The sequence below is a fragment of the Stylophora pistillata genome, chromosome 1 (assembly GCF_964205215.1).
Source record: "Stylophora pistillata chromosome 1, jaStyPist1.2, whole genome shotgun sequence".
In the NCBI taxonomy this organism is placed as follows: Eukaryota; Metazoa; Cnidaria; class Anthozoa; order Scleractinia; family Pocilloporidae; genus Stylophora; species Stylophora pistillata.
This window is the reverse complement of record NC_142519.1, coordinates 51737186-51751111: the sequence shown is the minus strand read 5'-3', so window position 1 is coordinate 51751111 and position 13926 is coordinate 51737186. Positions and strand designations below refer to the sequence as shown.

The following is a 13926-nucleotide window of genomic DNA, read 5'->3' as shown; positions in this document are numbered from 1 at the left end:
AAACTTTCGCCGAAAGATTTTTATTTGTAAAGGTAGTTAAAAGGCTTCCGAACAAATTTTCAAACATATTTTGGAAAAGTAACTGTCACGATGTGACACCTGTCAATTGAAGCATACGCTTTTAAAGAATACGTAAGCGTGCTCAAAATCCCGATAGCGCACGCTGATAGCGCGAGCAAATCGCGTCGCCAGAAAATTTTTTTTCGCGCGAGCGGCCACTGTTAGCGCGGGGAAAAATAATATATTTTCCGACAATAATGTATACAAACAGAGACTCGGCCCACCAGTCCCAAAATGAAGACAATTTTCCGACCTTTTCCCTTGGGTTAGAGTTCTTAAATGTGGCAGAAAAAAAGAAAAACAACGGAAAAGGAGACTCGGCATCAGCGCCATCACGATTCGCTTCACTGTTCGAGGGTGAAATGCAACAAATTTTGACAGAAAGACACTCTGGTAAAACAAAACAAAAGACAAACTGGTCTGTTTCAACCTTCAAAGGTAAGCTTAAATTTTTCCGTCTTAAAATTGTTAAATATATATTCACAGTTGCTCTCGGGAATAGTAAAACTCACGGAGAAATTGTTTGCAAAAGGATTAACACATTTAATTACATCAAATTACAGATGTAGCAATAACAGTCTTTCTGTCTGGTTTTCCTTCATGAAAATAACTTTCAAATGATTTCTTTTTAAACTCAAAGAAAATTTTTTCTTATTTTAGCTTGGTGTAACGAGAGACAAATACAAACTTCAATGGAAAACATGACGGTAGGAAACCTGGACACAAACCTGGGCAGGTTCTATGCCGAAGCGAGGAATAAGTCCGGGTAATCCTACAGCAAATCCTCTCTCTTTGGTTTCAGGCGCTCTGTTGAGAGATACCTGAATGCACCACCCCTAAGCAGAGGGCTCAAACTGAGTTCAGATACTCGATTTAAACGATTAAATGAAATATATTAAACGCTCAGATAGTCTGTTTGAAGCGCCAGGGCAAGGAAAATGTCACCCACAAGCCAGCCATAGAGAGCGAAGACTTGATGAAGTTGAGAGCATCGCCAGCCATTGCACTGAGTAATCCACTCACTCTCCTCCGCAATGTATTGTTTCACGTTATTTTATTCTTTTGTCGGAGAGGAAGAGAAGGTCAGAGGCAGCTGAAGAAAACGAGCTTCAAGTTTGAAGTTGATGCGTCGGGAAGAAGATTTGTCACAATGGCGCTGATGAAGCGACAAAAAACCATCCCGGAGGAGTGAGTGATGTATCCAGCAATGAGAAATTGTCAAGAATGTATGAAACACCTGAAGAGAACGACGGATACAAAGCTTTGAAGTTTTACATGGCCAAACTCAATCCTCGGTGCGATGCTTTCTTTCAGTATCCGAGAGATAATTCTAAGTGGAATTATGACGATAACGTTTGGTTCGACGCCCGACCCACTGGTGGCAACAAACTCGACGGGATCATGAAAAGCATCAGTGACGAAGCAAAACTCTCCAAAATGTACACCAACCACAGCGTCAGAGCCACCGCAATCCCCTTATGGTCGAATGCTGGTGTAGAGAACCGCCACATAATGGCAATCTCTGGTCACCGTAGCGAACAGAGTCTTTTACATTAGAACACGCAGCCCTCGACATCACAGCTCCGTACCTGCAGCGAAGTCCTTTCGAAAGGCTTGACCTATGACAGATCCGAATCTCTTGTCACTGTAACCGCCATAAACATACAGAAAGAAGTGCAGGAAAACGGCCCGTTGTGTTCACTGCAACTGAGAAAACCACAAGCGGCTTCGGATCTTTCTTTAACTGCACCGTTCAAAATGTCCACATCACTCTTGGATCAAATTTTTTTAGCCACACTTGTTGACATTTACTGTTATACTGTTCTCAGTGTTTACTTGGACCGTTTTGCAATGGTCTAATTTCGGCAATCGATATACTTTTTGAAACATTTTGACCTACGTTAACTCTTCTCTTGCGCGAAGTGTTCGTTTTCTCAGAGAAACAGAAAATGTGGCGTGTTGTAAATTAACCAATTAAACCGCAAAGTTTCTTCTCTGTCGTTAGGAGAATTTTACATTTAATCAGGAAATAATTGTTAAATAAAAGTTCCATTCTCGAGCTTGATTTCTTTTTTAAAAATAAAGAATTAAGCATTTAAACGCAGTAAAATAAAGCTCGAGCCTTAAACAGAAAACTTGAGATAAAAACTATTTCCTATTTTGCTTAATATTTCGGCTTACCGCGAACAATCAATTGTGATATTGTTGTCCGTTTCTCGTGTCAGATTTGATGCAAAATTCAACCGGCTATGTTCTAAAACAATTGGTTCATGCTTTAGCCTGCTCTTTTGAGTTATGGAGCACGCGGAAAGCTTGGAGAGTACTCAAGAAGCTAGAGTTACCCTCGGCTATCGCCTCGGGCAACTCTTACGCTTCTTTCGTGCTCTCCAAACTTCCCGCGTGCTCCATAACTCGATAGAGCACGCTAAAGCATGAACAATTATTAATTATAACATAGCTAGCAGAGCCGCGCAATCAAATTCAATATACGTAAGCGTGCTCAAAATCCCGATAGTGCACGCTGATAGCGTCAGCAAATCGCTTCGCCAGAATTTTTTTTTTTCGCGCGAGCGGCAATTGTGAGCGCGGAAAAAATAATATATTTCGCGACAATATTAGATACAGACAGAGACTCGGCCCACCAGTCCCAAAACGAAGACAATTTTCCGACCTTTTTCATTGGGCTAGAGTTCTTAAATGAGGCAGAAAACGAGAAAAACAACGGAAAAGGAGACGGCATCAGCGCCGTCGCTTCACTTGTCCGAGGGTGAAATGCAACAAATTTTGACAGAAAGACACTGGTTAAACCAAACAAATGACAAATTGGTCTGTTTCAACCTTCAAAGATAAGCTTAAATTTTTCCACTTTAAAATTGTTAAATAAATATTTACAGTTGTCCTCGGAAATAGTAAAACTGACGGGAAAATTGTCTGCAAAAGTATTAACACATTTCATTTCATATATACATCAAATTACAGATGTAGCGATAACAGTCTTTCTGTCTGGTTTTCCTTCACAAAAATAACTTTTAGATGGTTTCTTTTTAAACTCAGAGAAAACTTGTTTTTATTTTAGCTTGGTGTAACGAGAAACAAATACAAACTCCGATGGAAAACATGACAGTAGGACAACTGGACACAAAAAAATATTTCGCTTATCGAGAACAATCACTTCTGATATTGTTGTCCGTTTTTCGCGTCGGATATGATGTACAACTCTACCGGCTATGTTATAAAACAATTGGTTCATGCTCTTAGCTGTGCACCATCGAGTTATGGAGCACGTGGGAAGTTTGGAGAGCACTCAAGAAGCTAGAGTTGCCCTCGGCTATTGCCTCGGGCAACTCTTACGCTTCTTTCGTGCTCTCCACTTCCCGGGTGCTCCATAACTCGATAGTGCACGCTAAAGCATGAACCAATTGTCAATTAGCGATCGAGCAAAAGATCGTATTTAAATTTCTTATTGAAATACGGATTTCGAAGCTTTTAAACAACCCTTGTTGCTTGAAAAAACCTTAAAACTATCGACTTTGTGTCCTGATTAACATTCCACTTTTTATCATATAAGGGGCAAAATTACTGAATTGTGATTGGTCAAGACAGAGGGCATTATTTTTTAATTTTTGTAATTGCCCCGGGAAAAATTACTTGAAAATGATTGGCTGAAAATCGCTTTGCAACGGCTGCCCAGATAAAGAAATTTCTGTTTGTTTTGTAACAATGGCGTCCCATTTTGCGCGAGATCAGTAAGAAAACATTTTGCCCCTTATATTATAAACAAGTAATCACATGGCTCCTCGTAAAATGAAGTTTTAGTATCACTCGTGTTTTCGGAAGTTGCAGAAATTGCCCTTGTCGCTGCGTGACTCGGGCAATTTCAGCAACTTCCGAAAACACGCGTGATATTAATCCTTAATTTTACCCCATGCGATCACCTATACAAATTTAGATTTTAAGAAGACTCCCCACTATCTAGTAGACGTTTTTTTTGGAGAGATTTTTAATAGTCATGAACTCAAATGTTTTTTGATAACTATTAATCCACTTGATGAACCGCGTTGTTTTTTCGTTGTTACGATTTTGAACATCATTATCATTATCATATATCGCTTTTAGCCTCATGGGAAGGCGTCGATCAATGAAGTAGCGTGTGGTATTATATGTTGTATATAAACACTAATGAATACTTGGCGAGCTTTCGCGCACCGTGAAAGCTACACGTTATCTTCACAAGTGATAATATTACCGTTACTAAGGTTCCATAATAAATTGCACCTTTTTCAGCTAAAGCGAAATGGTCAGGTTTTTTTTCAGTGTTTATATAATAAGTAGAATAAGTAGGAAAAATTCAGATGTCGAGGATCGTGTAATTCCTATCACTAACTTTCGTGAATTTCTGTGAAAGAGTCTAGATCAGTTAGCCCAGTTAGCCCAATGGATAGTGCGCGTGACTGTTGTGCGTTCAAATTTATTACCTTTCTGAAGTTGTTAGAGTCCGTGAAAGATTTGTCCGGATTTGAAGCGTAAGTTTTGTTTTCAAAGCCTTGAAAACCATAAGAATGATAATATCCGTACCTGGCTTAGTAATGCGCTTGAATGATTTATTAAACATTGTCTATGGTTCTGAAAACGGATTAAGACTCGGGCGAGACCGGGCTCTCTTTCTGTTGTCGGTTAACAGTTAGAAGCGATGGAACCAAGTAAGGAAATCAACATAAACTTAAGGTCTTAAATGTTCGGAAAATATCTTTATCCTTCAGTTGCTCCAATGAAAGCGTAAGGAGCAATATAATCCTTAAAAATTTGAACCGTAGTACAGACAAGCATCAGTGAACTGAGGCGAGAAACTGCTAACTAAAGGTAATTCAACTACACACGGAAAGATAATAGGGAGATTTTTTATATCCGGGTTGATGCTTTGGTCAATTAAGTGACAGCTTGAGGATAGTCTTTATCACAACACTGAATGGTATTATAAATCGAGTTGTTTTGCAACACATCTCTGAGTCGTTCGAATAGCTGAACTTTACATTTTCTCTTGAGACTTTAATTTTATGCCAAACGCTGATACATTAAATTAAGAGAGAAAAGTTTACATCCTTAAGCTGAAGTTAATTTCATAGCGTCATTAGAGACAATATTTTCTATGGAGTCAATCATTAGCATTGTTGAGATAACGTGATTTCAACTGTGCGTTTCCGTTTGATAAGCTAATTCAAGAAATCATTGTTTTAGAATTAAGGACAGGTTTCAATCACTGGGTAAAAGAATAGCACATAGAATCGTATTTTTCATAAACGCGCGCGAGAAGCTGGTGAATACGATGACCTATAGTCAGTACTGTTTAGATTTCTTAAAGCGGCGTTGTAGGTATTCATTTGATGTTTGCCTACTGGGCAGAATTAAGTTTTCTCTGTTGGATCGTACTCATTTACGAGCTCAAAGGAGGCTTATATTGTTGAAAAGACGTGACTGGTACTCCTCAGAGACATAAAAGAAAGTAAAACGCTGCAAAAGAAAATTGGCAAGAGACTAGGAATGGTGTTGCAGGGGAAGAAATCATTTCGCCATGAGTCAGAGTTGGTATCTCATAATGAAAAACACCTTCTGTCCCATTCTGAACTACCAGACTGGCCTTGCGGAAATTAATTTTCATCCAGTTTCCACAGACCACCTGTGCCATGTTTTACTGCATGCTTTAAGAGTATCTTTAAACTTCACAGTGAAACGGGCAATATTTGGACTCATTTGATTGGTTTTATCGTGTTTGTGTGTAATACATCGTACATGCTTGTGCGATCCTTCACTGTCGCTAATCCAATCCCTGGAGACTGGCACGAGATACTTGTCTTTAGCTGCTTCTTTGTCGGCGCAATCTTGTGTTTGGGAGTTTCCTGGATTTTTCACACTGTTTACTGCCATTCCGGCAAAGACGGTCCCCAAGATCATTTTTCGAAGGTAAGGTTGCCTGTATTTCTATAGCTTAACATGTCATATTTTTCCACGCTGAGGAATGGCGCAGTCACTCGGAGGCTTAAACTGGGTTCATTCGTAAATTTTTTCTTAATGGTGTCTCGATTATATCCGCGCTTCTTAAATAAAAAGAACGTTAAAGGAAATGAGCGAAAAAAAAAAGCCAGCGTGCAATAAAGTTATAATTTGGATATATCAACAAAGTTGAAATAGTAAATTGGCCACCGTAATGATTACAAAAGCTGACGTTTCGAGCGTTAGCCCTTCGTCGGAGCGAAGGGCTAACGACGAAGGGCTAACGCTCGAAATGTCAGCTTTTGTAATCATTACGGTGGCCAATTTACCATTTCAACTTTGTCGATATATCCAAATTATTTCGTTACTCCCACCGACGCAGCCCCAAACAGTTTCTTTCGAAACTATCAGCCTTTATGCAATAAAGTTAGTCACACAATTGTTACATTATTCATCCGCTCATTCGGTTCGGTCAGTTAGTCAGTCAATCTCCGTCTGACAGCAGTTAGTCATTCAATCGATTAACGAATCGGTCAAATAAAATCTCGTTTTCATTCGGTCGGTGAGTCCGTCAGTTATATAGTCAGTCAGTCAGTCAGTCAGTCAATTAGTCAGTCAGTCAGTCAGTCAGTCAGTCAATTAGTCAGTCAGTCAGTCAGTCAGTCAGTCAGTCAATTAGTCAGTCAGTCAGTCAGTTAGTCAGTCAGTCAGTCAGTCAGTCAACCAGCGGTCAATCAATCAGTCAGTCAATCAATCAGTCAGTCAGTCAGTCAGTCAGTCAGTCATTCAGTAAGCCAGTCAGTCAGTCTTAAAGTCAGTCAGCTCTTTAGTCAGTAAGCAAGTCATACTATCATTTACTCAGCTTTTCAGCGAGGTGATCATTTAGCAGGCTACATAGTGAACCCGCTGTTTGACCGGTCTACAAATCAGTTGTTAGTTAGTTACCCTGTCCAGCTAGTGCGCCATTTCCTTCCTTAGTTTCTACGAGAAAGTCTAAGATGATGTACGTACGAAATTACATACATACATACATACATTTTATTAAACACATCCCCTTCTGGGGCTTTTCAGTCAACAATTACATAATTTACATACTTGGTGCTATACATACAAAACTAACTAATAACCCGATATATACAACATAAATTACTTATAACTTAAAAATAGAATGCTTATTTAAATAAAGAGTCATTCAGGAGTTACCTTTTCAAAGCTCTCTTAAAAGAAGCTGGTTTTTCATATAGTTTCAATCTTGAGTCAAGTTTATTCCAGATGGCTACACTTCTATGATTAAAGGTCCTCTGAACTGTTGTAGTTTTAAAAAGAGGAATGTTAAGCTGTTGAAAGTTCCTAGTTATACGCCCAGATACGCTGCCTCTTGTTACAAGCTCGGATGTCAAATATTCAAGCGCTTGGTCCATTATACATTTAAATAATAAGGTAGCATCACGATAGTACAGGATTGTTTTTACCGGTAGCCAGCGTAGATTCCTTATTGTGGAAGAAATATGATCATACTTCTTTACATTGCAAATAATTCGGGCGACAAAATTTTGAACATATTGTAGCTTATGAACATTACAAGCTGATGTGGACAACCATACTGACGAACAGAAGTACATCTTACTAAAAGCAACTGCGTTAATTATAGTTTCAAGCAGATCTTTGTTAAAAACGAATCTAATGCGGCTTAGTTGGGATACTTTCGACATGCAGGATGAGATAGTCGCAGAGATATGATTGTCAAAGGATAGTGTGGGATCGAAACTGACACCAAGGTCTCTGATTGTCTGAGCTGGGATGATTTCCTTTCCAAGTAGGGAAAATTTAAAGTCTGGTACTTTAAGAGATATTCTTCGACTGCCAAAGACCATCAGTTTAGTCCTCTCAGGATTAAGCAGTAAGCAATTGTCGAAACACTAATCGTGTATACGTTGCAAATCAGAGTTCACTCTTTCTATAGCTTGAGTAGAATCATTCGCACTAAAGTATAATAGAAGCTTTGTGTCATCCATATAGCACTCAGTTGAACAATCCTGACAGATGTTTGGCAGGTTGTTTAAATAAATGCTAATGATAAATAATAATGCTCCTAGTACACTCCCTTGCGGTACACCACTGACTACTGGTAATCTATCAGATAATACAGAGTTGATGCGGACTTCTTTATCTTCTTTGAGAAAGACAGCTTTCGACCATTGAAGTGCAGAAGATGATAAACCAATGTCCTTTAGTTTCTTTAGAAGAATCACGTGGTTAATAGTGTCAAAGACTTTACTCATATCAAGATATACGATTGCAGTGATTTTTTTCTGGTCGATAGCGCGAGGAATAAAATCAGTAGTAGAGATCAGTGCTGTTTCAGTTGAATGCCATCTTTTGTTGCCGCTTTGTTTCGCTGATATTCTTTGATTAGTTGTTAAATATGAAGACAGCTGATTTAATGCCGCTCTTTCGCATATCTTATAGAGTATTGGGAGCAGCGATATTGTTCTATAGTTGCTAGCTTCTTCGTGATCTCCATCCTTGAGAATTGGCTAAACTTCGGAAATTTTCCAAGAGGCTGGAAAAACACCACTTTCAAGAGAGGCATTAATGATGGAGGTGATACAAGGAACGATGGTCTGCGGCAAACTCTCTTTAATTACACGAGGTGGTACTTTGTCAACTCCTGGAGCTTTGTTGTTAGGTATTGAATTAACAATGTCTGTAACCTGAGAGCATTCCACCATGGTGAAAGAGAACTGTTCTGAAGTTGGATAGTTTCTCGGAATGAAGGTGTCCGGAGCGGGCGCGTAATTAAATTTGTTAGCGAGAAGTTGATTTTGTTTTATCGGAGATTTCACAACCGAGCTAAAGAACTTGTTAAATTCGTTTGCTACGGTTTGATCATCTTTAGTAAAACTCTTGATATTCATGGGCTGTTTTGGAATACATGACCTGATTGTTTTCCAAATGCTTCTAGTGTTGTTGGAATTCTGTCTTATTTGTTTATAAACGAATTCCCTTTGTGCGAGCCGTATTTGAAATACATGACCTGATTGTTTTCCAAATGCTTCTAGTGTTGTTGGAATTCTGTCTTATTTGTTTTTCAACGAATTCCCTCTGTTCGACCCGTATTTGTGCGAGCCGTATATAAATTCGTTTGATCAAATGTCGATGTGCTTTGTTCCATTTGATTTTCAAGGCTCCATTACGCAGGGAGAGCAATATTCATCATGGGATCATTTCTACCTCAGTTATATTATGGTTTCTACCATTAAAGAGTTCTGAAAAGTGTATACATGTCAATGATCTGTTCTCTTGGTGTGATCTGCATCATTGTTTCCGTATGGGACAAATTCAGCGCGCTCCATTACCGAATATTTAGAGCAGGTAAATTTGTCGTTCAAAACTCAATTCATATAGCAGTTTTCAATAAAGTGTTCAAAAACAAAAGGATAAATAATAATAATCACAGCGACCAATCAAAACAAAGGTTTACATTATCAGTGGCCAATAAGAGTTCAAAGTAAATACCCGCAAACTGCTTAAAGCGCGGGAAAACGCCGCGTTTGTTTTAGTTTTCCATCTGATTGGATGAAGATTGAATAAAGCTATCAGGTATTATCAATATAGACTGGTTGGCTATGCAACTGGTGCTTAATGTTTCACATTGCGGCAAGCTATTTCTTTTTTTTCCTTTTTTGCAAAACATATAAACTAATGAAATTCTTTCGAAAATCACTTAATTGGCAAACCTTATAGTATTTATTTGAAAAGAGAGTGTCACAGCGACACTCATACATTCATAAAATATTTATGGAGGCGCATGCGCATGCGATTGAGCACAGATACAGTGCCTGAAAAACAGCGAATAGAGCCTTAGTCATGCGCACTAGGTATGTACAACAGCGAATAGAGCCTCTTCTATGTAGGACTTGATCTTTCTCTGAAAATGAAACCTGCATTGAAAATCTTTGATATACAATGTTATGCAAACTTGAACTACAAAGAAAAAGTGTCCTTTGGCTCTTTTATATTATTATTTCATACTCATTCTCACTTCAGTTTCAGATAAAACCATAATTTTGTATGTACCAGCAAGTACTCAATTACTGTTTTCGAAGATTTATTCCCTATTCTTATTCATATCTCTTTACAATAAAATGACAATTTGTATCACTGGAGAGCTCATCGCAGAAAGAAGTTCCGCCATTTTGTTAAGCTGGCTGCGCGCTAGTCATGCGCACTAGGTATGTACAATGGAAACATAATTTGATTTCGCATGAAATTTTCGTTTCAGTTATAATGCTTTGATTTGGCTGCTCTGGATTTATTCCTGTAATACATCTCATATGTTTGTAGGGAGTAACTTTAGCGTACCGGCAAGCTGCAGGCGCCTAAGTCGCTCTGATGTGTCTACTCTACATTGCAAGTGCCGTTACGTGGGCCAATCGAATTCCTGAGAGATTTTTTCCCGGCAAGTGTGACATCTGGGTAAGCAAGCCTTTGCGGCTCTTATCATCAGTTTTGTTAAATGTTTCTTGGGCTCTTTGTCTTTCGTCAGGTTTAACTCAACCGCGCACTGGAAGTTCGGTTGCTAAACATCACCAGGAAATCATATCTGTATTAGAATTATGTCTAATAATTCTTCTACGATAGATAGTTTAGATAACTCACCGAAGTCCTGCCCTTACGGCTTTAAGTCTACCTATTAATTCTTGAAATTCATTTTTACTGACATGCGCTCGAAATGTAAGCTTTGAAAACAATGACTAATTCACATAATCAACTCAGCTGACAAAATCAAATCTTGTAATACCTCCTACCAACGCAGCGCCACAGTTTCTTTAGAAACCGTTACTACTCTACTTTATATTCAGTTTCAGAGCCGCCAGATCTTCCATTTGCTTGTCCTGGCCACACCGTTTGTTCATTTGTAAGGAATTTGTCAGATGGCACAGTACAGATTTGAAAAGGGACCTTCATGCGAAAGTTGAACTTTGTCAGAATCATTCTTTCCATTCAGAGGTGCACATATCTTGCTATGAGAGGAAGAAGAAATGTCAAGAACACGTACGAGTACTAGGGTGCCTTGTTGTTTGAAGAGGAGGTCTGGGTTATAGACGTAGAACGTCGCCTACAGGTCTCTCCAAACCGTCTTCATGCTTAGCGAGCGCAAATACATTTTGAGCTCATTTAAGAGCAAATCAATGGAAAAGTGTTTGAGTGAAAAGTTCCAGTAACTATTAACATCAGGGAAGACACTGCACAACTCAGTTTGAAGTAATGCGTGCGAAAGAACAGCTTCAATAGAGAGTCGAGTTCAATCTTTGCATCTAAGTATTATTAATATAGTGTGAAGAGGATACAAAGGCGATTTTGTATAACGCCACTATGGGGGCGTTAGGCTTGCGCATTTCTCGTGCGCAGGATCCTGAAGGCTTTCGCGCTTGTATATATCTTCCTTCCCAATTGCTGGATTTCTCTGCTAAATGATTTTACAAATCGCCTATGATACGTGAGGTAACATGTCGAAGTTGCTCTGGCTATTTAAAGAGTATTATTCATTCCTTTTTCGACGATTTGCGACAATTTCATATTGAATTCTTATTATGATAAAATAATCAAGCGAAGCTTTATTTTGAGCGAGTCTGTAGATCCTTGTAACGTTTTTGTATTTTAACTGGTCACTGTGGAAGGGGAACCCATATGAAGCATGTCTATTTGATGTCAATTTTATTGAATCTGTTTACATTGTTATTTAGAACTATACTTTTGAAGGTGAAGAATGTCTTTCTTCACATTTAGTTTACTTTTTATCCGCCAATACGCACACACCGGAACAAGAGAATGACAAGTTAAGTGTAACTCACGGTAAATCAAGGACGGCGGAGCCGAAGCGATGGGACTCCGACTGCAACCTTACAAATAACATGCAAAAATATGGTAAATTTCGGGGAAAACTGCCCCCATATCTCTAGGCTGCGTCCACTTGCACATGTTCAAGACTTTCTGCGGATGAGAAATCCCAGTTTTTTGTATTGTTGTCCGTGTATGTACAACGTTGTGGTAGAAATGCAATGCTTTTGTGTAGTGCATTGGTTTCTTGCGCACGGACGCAAAATCTATTCGTTTTGGTACAGTTCGTTCTGGACACATGTTGGGTGTGTGCGTAGTTTGGCCCTCTATGAACTACTTATCGCTTGATCTCTTTTGATAACTTCCCAAAAAGTAAACGATCTGTACACGAATCATTCAAATAATATTTTGCTTTCCTTATTGGTATGATCTGATTTTTAATAAAAGATTAATTGCAAGATGTTTGCCAAGAGGTGTAGGGTGGAGGAAAGACCCAAAATGTTAGGGCATGACTTGGTGCCCGTGGTTCGCGCATGGGTATACAGAAGCCTTGCGCAAGGTTTCTCCTCTGGCAATCGTGTGGCTGTAAGGAATTTTTGCTCCGTCTTCTGTGTTCATGCATATTTCCTTGTCATCTTTAGCAAGCGCGGTAGCCCTGATTCTGATCGTTAAGTGAAGAGGTGTGCTTGTGATATTCCGTCAAAAGAGGGAATTTTTGGGAAAAAAATTTTCACGATATAAAAGAAATCGGCTAATTTCAAGTAAATAAACCATGCCGTAACACCTAAACCATTTAAGTTTTTCCAGAGATCAAAGGAAGCAATCTGCTAGTGCTTCTGGGATCGTTTGCGCGTCAGTCAAAATGGCGCCTGATCATGAAAGTACAACGTACACGCTGTTAAGGCCAGACACTGATAATCTCGCCTATTACAGCCCTTAAGTATCTTCTGACACTTCACTTTTTGAAACTGCCTTGCGTCAAAAGCAGCGAGTGGGATAGCATGTCTACGAAGTCTTACCAAAAGAACGTGGAACGTACACGAGTTGTTACTTGGCGCTTCGCTCGCTTGTCAGGAAAAATTTAGCTTGTGTTGATGCGGGAAGCAGACAGCTTACGATCACAAGTAAGGCTCCTAACATGAATTTTAACCACACTTCAAGTAACATACGCAGTAATGGTAAAGTGTTGATTTCTAAAGATATATGCCTCTTGACATTACAGCAAAAGGTGCCAAAGTTCGATCAATGCGTTACTTCTTTTGTGGACGCGCTCTACTGCCTCGATCTTTTGCATTTAAAAGAAAGCTCCATGCGATTAAAACGATTAATTAGACGTTACTTAAGATGAGAGATTTAATTTTACTCGCTAGGACTTCCAGAGTGCAAGTTGACTTTGTCTGAAGCAATAGTAACCCAATCAAGAAATTCAAGGGTGCGACATCTATTTATGGCGACCACCAATTAATCTTATATACGGCATGGCTTTAAAAACTTTTAATGTTTCCATCTTTTTACTCGTGTTCAATTGACCTGAATTTACAGTGAATGGTTTGAACCAGGGAGTAGCAGTGAGTGGTTTAGGACATTTGAAATAAGAGTCAACTGGCTCTTCCTTTCACTCAAATCTTTAAAGTGCACCTGAGCCCAAAAATTTTTTTTCGCTTAACGAAATAAGCTTATTTTTTGGAGTATTTCTGTGCAAAAACTTTTTAATTTGCTTAAATCTTAAATTTTCTGTGCCTAGTCAAAATACGGAAAATCGGCCGCCATCTTGCCCCACGACCGAGTTTAAAGAGGAATGGCTCTAGCGGATAATGTGACGTCAAATCGAGAACACGAAAGTCTGCTTTTCACACATTTTCACTTGATTGGGAAGGTTTTGGTCGATATTGTCCGAAATATGCCGACCAGGTGTGTTGTATGAGGAATGTATGAAGCGTGATACCCTCTTGCAAATTTCGCACGTTGCTACATCCTCCTACGACACACTTAGTCGGCATATTTTCGGACAAAATCGACTATAACCTTCCCAAA

At 39.0% G+C, this 13926-nt stretch overlaps 1 pseudogene; it reads left to right on the top strand.

Moving 5' to 3' along the window:
• The first annotated feature begins 5598 nt into the window (after positions 1-5598).
• Positions 5599-11030, top strand: LOC148743002 (adiponectin receptor protein 2-like; annotated as a pseudogene).
• The last annotated feature ends 2896 nt before the right edge of the window (positions 11031-13926 follow it).